The sequence below is a fragment of the Eschscholzia californica genome, unplaced genomic scaffold, assembly GCF_041429995.1.
Source record: "Eschscholzia californica isolate CP2 unplaced genomic scaffold, dmEscCali1.0.p SCAF_194, whole genome shotgun sequence".
NCBI classification, from domain to species: Eukaryota; Viridiplantae; Streptophyta; class Magnoliopsida; order Ranunculales; family Papaveraceae; genus Eschscholzia; species Eschscholzia californica.
The window spans coordinates 1-12,500 of NW_028238303.1; the positions used below are offsets into that span (position 1 = coordinate 1).

Sequence of the window (12,500 nt, forward strand, 5' to 3'; positions counted from 1 at the left end):
CGGGAACAAAAAAAGAAAAGTCAAATTCATTTGGGTTATTCTCTCAATTCCAATAAAATGCAACTGGATCTAGTATGAACTGGCGATCAGAACGTATATGGATAGAACTTATAACGGGGTCTCGAAAAACAAGTAATTTCTGCTGGCCTGTATCCTTCTTTTCGGTTCACTAGGATTCTTATTGGTTGGAGCTTCTAGTTATCTTGGTAGGAATCTGATATCCTTATTCCCGTCTCAGCAAATCCTTTTTTTTCCACAAGGGATCGTGATGTCCTTCTATGGGATCGCAGGTCTGTTCATTAGTTCCTATTTGTGGTGCACAATTTCGTGGAATGTAGGTAGTGGTTATGACCGATTCGATAGAAAAGAAGGAATAGTGTGTATTTTTCGTTGGGGATTTCCTGGGCTAAATCGTCGTATCTTTCTTCGATTCCTTATGAGAGATGTCCAGTCGATTAGAATAGAAATTAAAGAGGGTATTTTTCCTCGTCGTGTCCTTTATATGGAAATCAGAGGCCAGGGAGCCATTCCTTTGACTCGGACTGATGAGAATTTGACTCCGCGAGAAATTGAACAAAAAGCTGCTGAATTGGCCTATTTCTTGCGCGTACCAATTGAAGTATTTTGAAATGAACTGAAAAGAATTAATGCTTTATTAGCATTGGGGAAGGAACTAAGGAATCTTCTTTTTATAGAACTTAACTAAAGCTTTTTCAGAACGCTCATTCGAGCAAAAGCAGATGTATATGGAAGAACCAGAAAACGAACTTATTTTTGCCCACCAAAACTCTTTTTTATGGAAATAAACTCAACTCTTTCATGCTAGTAACAAGTCTAAATGGATTCATCACATATCTTTGAATTGATATGTTAGATACAGATGGATCCTATATTGTATTGTAAATTACCCCTCTTTTATTTTGTCAATCGATGTTTCTTTTTATCCGTTCTTTTCCCGCTTGATGATCAAATTATTGGATCTCTTATAACTATTCTCTTATAACTATAATATAAGATCCAATTTCTCTCGGGTTTTGCCACTCATTTTTGATTTCATCATCCCATCAATATTTTTCATAAATTTCCCCCAATTATTCCCGGGTTATGGTCTGGGTAGCCAGCGAAACTTTTTGAAATAATTGATCTAAGGGGTTCTTTTGTCTCGAAATCCGAATAATATGAATTACTCGAGGTGGCTCTTTCGGGCATTCACCGAAAGGATGTAATTGTTTCGAATTTGACCAATTGAGAGATCGGAAAACAATATATATTTTTATTTCTTCATTCAGCGCGAACCCTTATTCTAATTCTATATTCTTTCTCGATACAAGGACTAACCAATTAATTACAAATAAAAAAGGGCAGTAGATCCATAGGTTCAATACCTTGTTATAGAACTCATGCTTCATAGAAATATCAGATCGGATAGAGTCGACGAATGAGTTGGTTTCATTAGCAATTCACAGATTCAAAATGCCACAAAAGAAAGCACTCACTACCCTCCCATATCTTGCATCTATAGTATTTTTGCCCTGGTGGATCTCTCTCTCATTTAATAAAAGTCTGGAATCTTGGGTTACGAATTGGTGGAATACTGGGCAATCCGAAACTTTTTTGAATGATATTCAAGAAAAGCATGTTCTAGAAAAATTCATAGAATTAGAGGAACTATCCCTTTTGGACGAAATGATAAAAGAGTACCCGGAGACACATATACAAAAGCTTCATATAGGAATTCATAAAGAAACGATACAATTGATCAAGATGCACAATGAGAGTCATATCCACAGCATTTTGGACTTCTCGACAAATATAATCTATTTCGCTATTCTAAGTGGTTATTCTATTCTGGGTAATGAAGAACTTGTCATTCTTAATTCTTGGGTTCAGGAATTCTTCTATAACTTAAGTGACACAATAAAAGCTTTTTCTATTCTTTTATTAACTGATTTATGTATCGGATTCCACTCGCCCCATGGTTGGGAACTAATGATTGGTTCTATCTCCAAAGATTTTGGGTTTGATCATAACGACCAAATTATATCGGGTCTTGTTTCCACTTTTCCAGTCATTCTAGATACAATTTTGAAATATTGGATCTTCCGTTATTTAAATCGCGTATCTCCGTCACTTGTAGTGATTTATCATTCAATGAATGACTAAAGACTGATCCACCGATATTAATCCAATCATAATGTTGTTACTTCGTACATAAACAAACCATTAAAAATCTTACTCACTTTTTATATTTCTACCCATCCAGGGATTCTTCCTATATTCCAGTAAAATTATTCCAATACAATAGCAGAATCGTGGACAGGGAACTATACTAGCAACCTACCTAATTTATTGTAGAAATTTTGGGATCAATAATTGGACCATGCAAAATAGAAATACCTTTTCTTGGATAAAGGAACAGATGGCTCGATCCATCTCTGTATCGATCATGATATATGTAATAACTCGGACATCTACTTCATATGCATATCCCATTTTTGCACAGCAGGGTTATGAAAATCCACGAGAAGCAACTGGGCGTATTGTATGTGCCAATTGCCATTTAGCTAATAAGCCCGTAGATATTGAGGTTCCACAAGCGGTACTTCCTGATACTGTATTTGAAGCAGTTGTTAGAATCCCTTATGATATGCAACTGAAGCAAGTTCTTGCTAATGGAAAAAAGGGGGCTTTGAATGTGGGAGCTGTTCTTATTTTACCTGAGGGATTTGAATTAGCTCCTCCCGATCGTATTTCTCCCGAGATGAAAGAAAAGATGGGCAATCTGTCTTTTCAGAGTTATCGCCCCACTAAAAAAAATATTCTTGTGATAGGTCCTGTTCCTGGTCAGAAATATAGTGAAATCACCTTTCCTATCCTTTCCCCGGACCCCGCTACTAAAAAAGACGTTTACTTCTTAAAATATCCTATATATGTAGGCGGGAACAGGGGAAGGGGTCAGATTTATCCCGATGGGAGTAAGAGTAACAATACAGTCTATAATGCTACAGCAGCAGGTATAGTAAGCAAAATCATACGTAAAGAGAAGGGGGGATATGAAATAACCATAGCGGATGCATCGGACGGACACCAAGTGGTTGATTTTATACCTCCAGGACCAGAACTTCTTGTTTCAGAAGGTGAATCCATCAAGCTTGATCAACCACTAACAAGTAATCCCAATGTGGGTGGATTTGGTCAAGGAGACGCAGAAATAGTACTTCAAGATCCATCACGTGTCCAAGGCCTTTTGTTCTTCTTGGCATCTGTTATTCTGGCACAAATATTTTTGGTTCTTAAAAAGAAACAGTTTGAGAAGGTTCAATTGTCTGAAATGAATTTTTAGATCCACGTATTTATCAACATCAAGTTTATAAAAAAAATCAAATTCTTGTTCTTGCTGATCGATGTAATTATGTATGGTCAAAAAAAAAAGCTTTTTTATTTGCTTGCTTTGTTTATACTGTTTTTCTGCGAGATGCCGGGAATTACTTGGATTCCACTGCTAGTATAGTAATAGAATAGTATTCTATTGCGAAGAACACTATTTAACTTGAACTTGACTACCCGTTTTTCAATCCAAATTGGAGTGGTGTGATTATGTCACTATTGGCAAATTTGAAATGCCACGAAATATATCAATAGTTTTCTATGCTATTAGAATAATAGAATCAAATTCGAATAGAAATAGATAATAGACATACGTGGTAGGAGACTATAAAGTAAGGGATAAATGAAAGGAACAACCGATTCTAGGAGGTATTACTCGTCTTCCTAATCTTCGACACAAGAAAAGTAATTTTCCACCTTTTCTTGTGTCGAAAGAATAATGATTCTTGATCTGCTTCGTCAAAGAGTACTATTCCTTTTTTACATTTTTTCTAGGTTTATCGGAACCTCCTTGTTTGGATTTATAAGAAGTGGTGGGCAAGCAAAACAAAAAAGGGGTAGAGTAACTCATTGAGTAAATAGAACTTCTTCAATGAACTTCTAAAAAAAGTAAAAAACAAAAGAAAATTGAAACTTTGATGAGATAATAAATAGAGTAAGATTCTATTAGTATAGAAATGCTTTGGGTGATGTCTCGTCTACAGGTCTACAGGAATCCATATTATGTCATCCAGAAAATGGATTGATTCCTTCTTTCTTCTGATTTTGGACGAATTGATACTATGTAGAACATATATTCTGAATCCAATCAATGGGATTAATTCTTCAAAAACATTATCATAAAAAATGGAATAGCGTGATTTGAAACATCGGAGCAAAAGGCCCATTTTTTATTTCTACGAATAGAATATTATGATTATGTTAACTGGATGAACTTCGAACTTTTATGTTATGGAATGAATCAAAGTCTCGTTGTAAGAGTAAGAACTCAACGGGACCTTACCCCCTTGTCTAATTCGAGGGGTAAGGTCCCGTTGAGTTCTTACTTTCTTTTTCCTGTCTACAACTTAGTTCATATGATTACTATAGGGATGAACCCAATCCGGAATATGAACCGTAAAAGAAAACACCTAGTGAACCGATCACAGGAATACCAGCTACAGTACCTATCAGCCAAAGAGGAATCCTTCCAGTAGTATCGGCCATTTACCCCACTTCCCTCCACATTTCATCAAGTGGTCATGCTAGAGACATAAACAGTCATGGATAATTATGAGATGAGATCCGTCCGAATGGGATAAGAGAATTCCTACTATTCTTTTTCTTTCTCTTAATTGAAGAAATAATTGGAAAATAAAACAGCAAGTACAAAAATGAGTAATAACCCCCAGTAAAGACTGGTACGATTCAATTCAACATTTTGTTCGTTCGGGTTTGATTGTGTCATAGCTCTATAATTCAATTCGGATTAGGTTTATCGTTGGATGAACTGCATTGCTGATATTGACCCCAAAAAAGAAACGGTAGGTACAGCTAGTCCGTGAACAGCCAACCATCGCACTGTAAAAATTGGATAGGTTCGATCTATAGTCATTGGGGCCTCCTAAAAGGATCTACTAAATTCATCGAGTTGTGCCAAAGGATCAAAACGGCCAGTTATTAATGGAATTCCTTGTCGGCTCTCTGTAAAATACTCGTTTGGCCGAGGGCTTCCAAACACATCGTAAGCTAAACCCGTGCTGACGAATAACCAACCCGCAATAAATAGGGAAGGTATAGTAATGCTATGAATGACCCAGTATCGAATACTGGTAATAATATCAGCAAAAGAGCGTTCTCCCGTGCTTCCAGACATGCTGCGCTCCACATATTCTTGTACAGTCAAAGGGGGATCGATTCCGTGAAAGATGGGATCAGTAAATGGAAACCCACTGATCTTGAATCTTTGTGAGATCGTCAATAGTGTACCGAGGGCATCTTTAGAGTATACCGAATCAGTATAGCTATCCTTCTTCTGACACAGCAACGCAATTTCAATCAATATCGAAACCAAAAGAAGTGGTACATAATTGATTTCTTCCTTTCTTGTTCCTTATATATGCGGAACCGTGTGCTATTCAATCGAAAATTTTTCAAATTCCTGTAGTAGTATAAGTATAGGGTTCTTTCCATTACTAACTTTGGACTAGAACCCGAGGATCTGGTAGAGTGTGAGTCCAACGGGTTCTAATAATTCATGAAAGATATTATCATATTCACACAATTCAATTAGATACGAAATCTAGAACCCTGTTGTATATGTATAAAAGAAAAAGGTTTTTGTTCAAATCCTTTCAGTTCAAGAAATCGGTTAGTAGTACAATAAGATTAGTAGATAGTATTCAATGAAAGAAAACAAACAATAGTTGGAACAATCAATATGCGTGATGCAACCGTTGCTGCATTACATCCAAAGGTTCCTTCTTGACTAGCTCCAAGGATAGGACTCCCTAATATGGAAAGACAGCATGTAGAACCTAAAACCAAAAGATAATAGAATTACTAGTCTTAAAATTGAGTTGTACCGAACTAAGGCTTTTATTTCTTCGAGCGATCGTGCGACACTTTTTTCTTAGCAGTCGAGATATTATGTATAATTAATGAGCCTACATGCTTAATCTAATGGGGTAACCACTGAATCTAATGAGGTAAAGCAAAAGGTATTCTAAGGTCCTTTGTTCCAGAATAGAAACTGGATTCTATACAATTAAAAAAGAAAAAATTTTCCAATTTGATTTAATTCCATAGTGATTCAAAGAGAGTTTCATTTATAAATGAAATTCCACTACAAGGTTCTTTTCCTATTACTTTACCCACGAGTTGCTCAATGAATCTGTTGAGTCGAAATCACGGCATGGGTAGATGTCACAGATGATGAATCAATCTTTTTTTTCCACTTCTCTCACTCTATCTTTGTTAGTGACGTCTATAATGATAAATGATAATGAAAGATGAATCAAAAACTTTCAATTGGAACGGATTCTATCAATTGGTATTTTTTCGTATCCTCTTATCTTTCAAAAGCGGAAACTTAGGTAAGTTTTTTATAACCATATGTATAAAAAGAACGTATCTCATTTAGCTCCCTCATGCCTACTATAACTAGTTATTTCGGTTTTCTACTGGCGGCTTCAACTATAACCCCAGCTCTATTTATTGGTCTGAGCAAAATACGACTTATTTGAATTGAATTCTAAATTCATAAAAATAAATGTTTCTGTGAGATTCTAGGCACTCTAGAATGCCTTCCCGCGTCAATTGTAAATTCTTGGTCATTGAGATTCATGGTCGATTCGGATTAATATTTAAAGATAGATATTACCTCTCTTTTTTCTTCCCCTTTCAAACATCAAACAAATCGAAATGATTGAAGTTTTACTATTTGGAATCGTGTTAGGTCTAATTCCTATTACTTTGGCTGGATTATTCGTAACTGCATATTTACAATACAGGCGCGGTGATCAGTTGGATCTTTGATTAAGTAAGATCTCGTTTTTTGATTGACCCCCTTCTTTTTTTAACCCGCAGGAGGTCAAATTCAGATTCAGGTTGCTGTTCAAGTTAGTGAAGTTATTTCATTGAAATTCGACCTAAGAAGAACAGAATCACGCTCTGTAGGATTTGAACCTACGACATCGGGTTTTGGAGACCCACGTTCTGCCGAGCTGAACTAAGAGCGCTTTCTTATCACAATAGATAAGACCGTAAAGAAAAGAAAGAAAAGGATTCTTTTTGTACGCCCAATACACCTTGCATGCAGATAGTATCATAAACTGAAATGAAAGATTGAGTCTATCCAATTTTCATCGATCTCAATGGATCCCCCCGTTATTGCCCATACTTGTTACTGCCCGTAGGAGAAGGAATAGGTAGGGATGACAGGATTTGAACCCGTGACATTTTGTACCCAAAACAAACGCGCTACCAAGCTGCGCTACATCCCTTTCAATTGGTATACAGTGTCATTGTAGAGAATCCCTGTCTTGTTTTCCACATCATTATTTCCCCATTGATATACAATTTCGCTTGCCATTTTTTCTTTTTGGTCTCATATAACATATAATAAAAAATTATATACATATGAAACCCAACATATAAACATATAAATAAATTAATATTTATCGGTAATACTCAGGAAGAAGGGGGCGTCTTTTTCTGTTTTAAGGAAAGGGGAATCTTATCTACCGGGTCGTTGTATATATCCATTGTTGTTAGGGATTCCGCGTACAAATACAAGTGATCCTTAACTACATATGCATCTGATCATATATGTATTACAATTAAAGAAGGAGGATTTTCAATGCGAGATATAAAAACATATCTCTCCGTGGCACCTGTGCTAAGTACTCTATGGTTCGGGTCCTTAGCAGGTCTATTGATAGAGATCAATCATTTATTCCCAGATGCGTTGACATTCCCCTTTTTTTCATTCTAGTTATTGACATGAGAAGGGACGAAGAAGATTAGTGATATAATAAATTATCTCTGACTAATCCTTCTTCCTCTCTTTTCTTTGTTTTCTTCTTTTTTCGGTTTTTTAGGATATGTAAGGGCAGAAAAATAAAGAATCAAAGTGGATTCAACCTCAGTAAAACTCGGGTCAGGCTCAAATTCTACTATTAATAATTAATAGGGGGAGTACGCAAATAGCAATAAATGTAGTTCTAGGGCAACAAAATCATACAAGATACTTAAACGAAATACTGTACTAGGGTTAGAAATAATTAATAGTTAGAAATTGTTGTATCACTTATTATTATTGCTCTATTGATTGCAATGAAATCTTTCATAATTGGATTTCGAGTTAGCAACTTCTATTTTTTTTTTTTTACTTTTTTTCTTCGTTTCGGATCGAAAAGCGAAGCGTTGAGTGAATCCAAAATTCAAAGGAGGTTCATGGCCAAGGGTAAAGAGGTCAGAGTCAGAGTTATTTTGGAATGTACTAGTTGTGTCCGAAACAGTGTTAATAAGGAATCGCCGGGCATTTCCAGATATATTACTCAAAAGAATCGACACAATACACCTAGTCGATTGGAATTGAGAAAATTCTGTCCCTATTGTTACAAGCATACAATTCATGGGGAGATAAAGAAATAGATTGAAGGGGCGTGTGTGTGTGCTACCCTTCGAAGTAACAAGAACAAATTACATATAATATATAGAAACAAATCAAATCCTATTTTGGTCGGATCCCAAATGAATTCGAATTCAGAAATAGGATTTTAGAGATAAGGAATAAACCATGGATAAATCCAAGCGACCTTTTCTTAAATCCAAGCGATCTTTTCGTAGGCGTTTGCCCCCAATTGGATCGGGGGATCGAATTGATTATAGAAACATGAGTTTAATTAGTCGATTTATTAGTGAACAAGGAAAAATATTATCTCGACGAGTGAATAGATTAACCTTGAAACAACAACGATTAATTACTATTGCTATAAAACAAGCTCGTATTTTATCTTTGTTACCTTTTCTTAATAATGAGAAACAATTTGAGAGAACCGAGTCAACCCCTAGAACTACTGGTCCTAGAACCAGAAATAAATAGGCCTACGCCTCAATTGAATCAAAATTGCAATTCGAACCCCAACCCAGGTTGATGTTTTGTTCGAAAAATTAGAGAATCCAGATTGGATTGTCATGTCATAAGAAAACAAAATAGAATCGGGGAATAAAAAGATAAAATCTTTTATTTTTATTATTGAAACGTGTTCGTTCATTTTTACTACTTTATCGTAGTAATTTAGACTCTACCTTCCCGGAGTTCATTCTCCGGGGAACTCCGCTTAAATCATTCTGGTGGATTCCTTCCAATCCCCTTATTTAATGATCTCATTGGAAATCATGTAAAGACAATTCCTATTTGATATAGCTATTTGTGCAAGTATTTTACGATTAAGAAGCAACTGCCTCTTGTGCAGATCGTGTATTAATCGACTATAACTATAGGATACCCTATTCTCACGAATTACTGCATTTATACGAGTGATCCACAAACGACGAAAATCTCTCTTTTGCCTGCCCCTATCTCGATGAGCAGAAACCAAAGCTCTCATTTTCTGTTGAGTAATAGTTCGAGTAAGTCTTGAATGAGCCCCTCGAAAGGTTGATGCAAATAAACGAATTTTTGTTCTACGTCTCCGAGCTATATATCCTCGTCTAATTCTGGTCATTGAATCAAATGAAACTTTGATGAATAACTGATTGATTTCGTTTCTTTCAGTCATTCTTTTTCCCCCTCCTGGTCTATTAATAACAAAACTGATTCTTCCGGTGTATAAAATAAAAATTCCAATGGCTTTTGCTACTATGACCTTCCCAACCACGATTTTTTTTGAAGCATTTCACCTCGAAATAAGAAATTGTATCGATACTCGGTATCCAAAAAATAGTAAAAGTAAATTAAGTCGTAAATGTAAATGAATAAATAGTGGGTTCCATCGTTTCTATGGTTACTTTTTAAACGGTGAGGTCCTTTCTATACACCGGAGCCCCTTCCCTATTTAGTTTTAGTAACTTGTACAGTTCACACTCTTTGGCTCTACCCATAAATTCTACAGTAATAGGTCTTTTCACAATGAGATCTACCCATACAGTAACGGCATTTAATTATGAAGGTTGGTTAGGTAGCTGACCCTGTTAATCCGTTCTTGCAAGAGTGGGAGCATAATTTTTCTGCTTTTTAAATACCATTCCCCGCTTAATGGATAACCATTTGCTACCAATGGGGAATTGCTTCTCATCTCCAATTGAGGTGATTGGATTTCTACCAATGGAAACCATAAATTTTATACACAATAGAGGTCTTTTTTTAGATAGTGAGTGGAACTCTTCCATTCTATCCTATTCATTGGTACTGATCATTGATACTGTCAAAATTGTCTCCTTTCTTTTGTTCCAGTTCATGATCTGAACGAGTCGCACATACACCCTAGTACATGTTCCTCGACGCTGAGGACATCCCCGAAGAGCGGGGGATTTTGTGACATTTCTGATTGGCTGTCTTGTGTTTCTAATAAGTTGTTTAATAGTTGGCATGCTGAATCGTATACAGAATGGGCTGGTTTAGATCGATCCTAACCGGATGATTATGAATTACGTCGATTTCATTGAATATTTTACCCCATTTTACCTCGGTAAGAAGATAAAATATCAAATCACAGTTCATTCAATTATGGTTCGAAATGGAATCACGGATTTACGTGAAATCCTCGGTATTTTCGACCGCTACAAGATCAACAATTCCATGGGCTTGGGCTTCTGTTGCTGACATAAAAACATCCCTTTCCATGTCTTCGGATACAACCCATAAGGGATTGCCCGTTCTTTGTACATAAACCCTTGTGAGGGTTTCGCGGAGTTTCAACAGTTCTTCCGCTTCCAGGACAAATTCTCCTGTTTGTGCCTCATAAAAAGAACTAGCAGGTTGGTGGATCATTACCCTGATGATATAACATAATGAGTGCTTCCCCTATCTCGCCCGATCGTGCGAAGGAAAGAGATAAAGAACAAGAAAAAAAAAATAGAATTGAACAACCGTACAGGCATTTTTTGCGCATTGCATACGGCTCTAGAATGGAATTTACTTTTTCCTTTCATTGAAGAAAGAGAAAACATAGGATCTATCAGACCCAAATCGTTAAATGATCCATTTACCACCCTTCCTTTCGGGAGAGTTAAAAAATACTATGATGGTTCCGTTGCTTTATATATTTATCTCCTTTGTGATTCAGCAATCCCAAAGTTTCTTTTTGATCCGATCATCAAATAAGGAAAAAATGATCGTTTTTTTTTTTTCATTTTAATACTCTTTCGTAACATAAATATTGGAAAGAGACCTCTGGTGTGAAAACAAAAAAGTTTGTGACGCTGAAATGGACCCCCGATAGATAAGATCAAATCGGAAATACCTTTTGTCTCATACTACTCTCTCGATACAGAATCTCATGTTATGAAAAAACAATAATGGTTTGCTCATATCGAACTCGAAGTGCCATGCTATTATTACTTATTATTCATATTCTATATGGCGAAGGCATAGTCTTCTTTTTCTCTCAAATAAAAACTCATTGGCGCCAAGCGTGAGGGAATGCTAGACGTTTGGTAATTTCTCCCCCGACCAGGATGAAAGACCCCATTGAAGCGGCCAATCCCATGCATATTGTATGTACATCTGGTTGCACAAATTGCATAGTATCATACATAGCTATTCCGGGTGTTACCCATCCACCAGGAGAGTTTATAAACAAATAAAGATCCTTGGTATCATCCTCTATAGTAAGATATATCATGAGACCAATAAGTTGATTCGAGATCTCATTATCAACGTTTTGGCCTAAAAAAAGTATTCTTTCTCGATGAAGTCGGTTGATTAGGACAAAATTGTATCCCTTAGGAACCGTACACGCACCTTTGGATGCATACGGTTCAAAAAATAAAAATTGCGAAAAAAAGAATCAATGTGTCAATTCCAGCCCTCTTTATTTATTTTTTTTCATAGCAGGATCTTTCTAACTCCTAACGAATAACGAAGGGGCTTTTTCTTCGATTTTTCAAGAAAGATGAGTTTTTACTCACTTCCCCATAAAAAAGAACTCACTAAACTTATCGAACTAACGTCTCATTGATATATTCTTTCATCGAAATCCAATCCAAATTACGAATTACGATGTTATTTTCTTGTTCCTGAATGGGCCTCTTCAATTCTTTTAGGTTTATGCTCTACTCCGGGTAAAGATCTACCCGATCTCGATTTGCACATATAGGACAAATGATCCCAATACCACTTCTTTTGTTTGCTAAGACTTCTTTTTTTTTTCAATTCATTTCATGTCTTCCGCCAAATATTCGATGTAGTCATCATATTATTCCATTGATTGATTGGCAGTTTGAGATCGCTCATATGGTATAATATAAATAGGAATCATTAATCATTTATGATACAAATTTATGATACAAATGGGAATCATACATATTTTACCAATTGGGTATTTTCTGAACGGAGCCTGGATACTTCATTTTATTGGTCCAACCAAGCCAACCATAAATTCTTCTAACATAAATTCTTATAATTG

The 12,500-nt window shown here is 36.0% G+C and overlaps 1 protein-coding gene and 2 non-coding genes across 3 annotated transcripts in view; 1 reads left to right on the top strand and 2 right to left on the bottom strand.

The window, feature by feature from the left end:
• Window positions 1-7,032: 7,032 nt before the first annotated feature.
• On the bottom strand, window positions 7,033-7,106 carry TRNAW-CCA (transfer RNA tryptophan (anticodon CCA)). The gene has a single exon. It is a non-coding gene; the product is annotated as a tRNA-Trp (tRNA).
• A 190-nt stretch (window positions 7,107-7,296) lies between these two features.
• On the bottom strand, window positions 7,297-7,370 carry TRNAP-UGG (transfer RNA proline (anticodon UGG)). Its single transcript has one exon. It is a non-coding gene; the product is annotated as a tRNA-Pro (tRNA).
• An 879-nt stretch (window positions 7,371-8,249) lies between these two features.
• Window positions 8,250-12,500, top strand: part of LOC147560741 (photosystem II CP47 reaction center protein) — a 9,033-nt gene continuing 4,782 nt past the window's right edge. The window contains exon 1 of the mRNA XM_086657462.1: window positions 8,250-12,500. This exon is cut by the window's right edge and continues 3,144 nt beyond it. The gene's annotated coding sequence lies outside the window, so the exon portion shown is untranslated.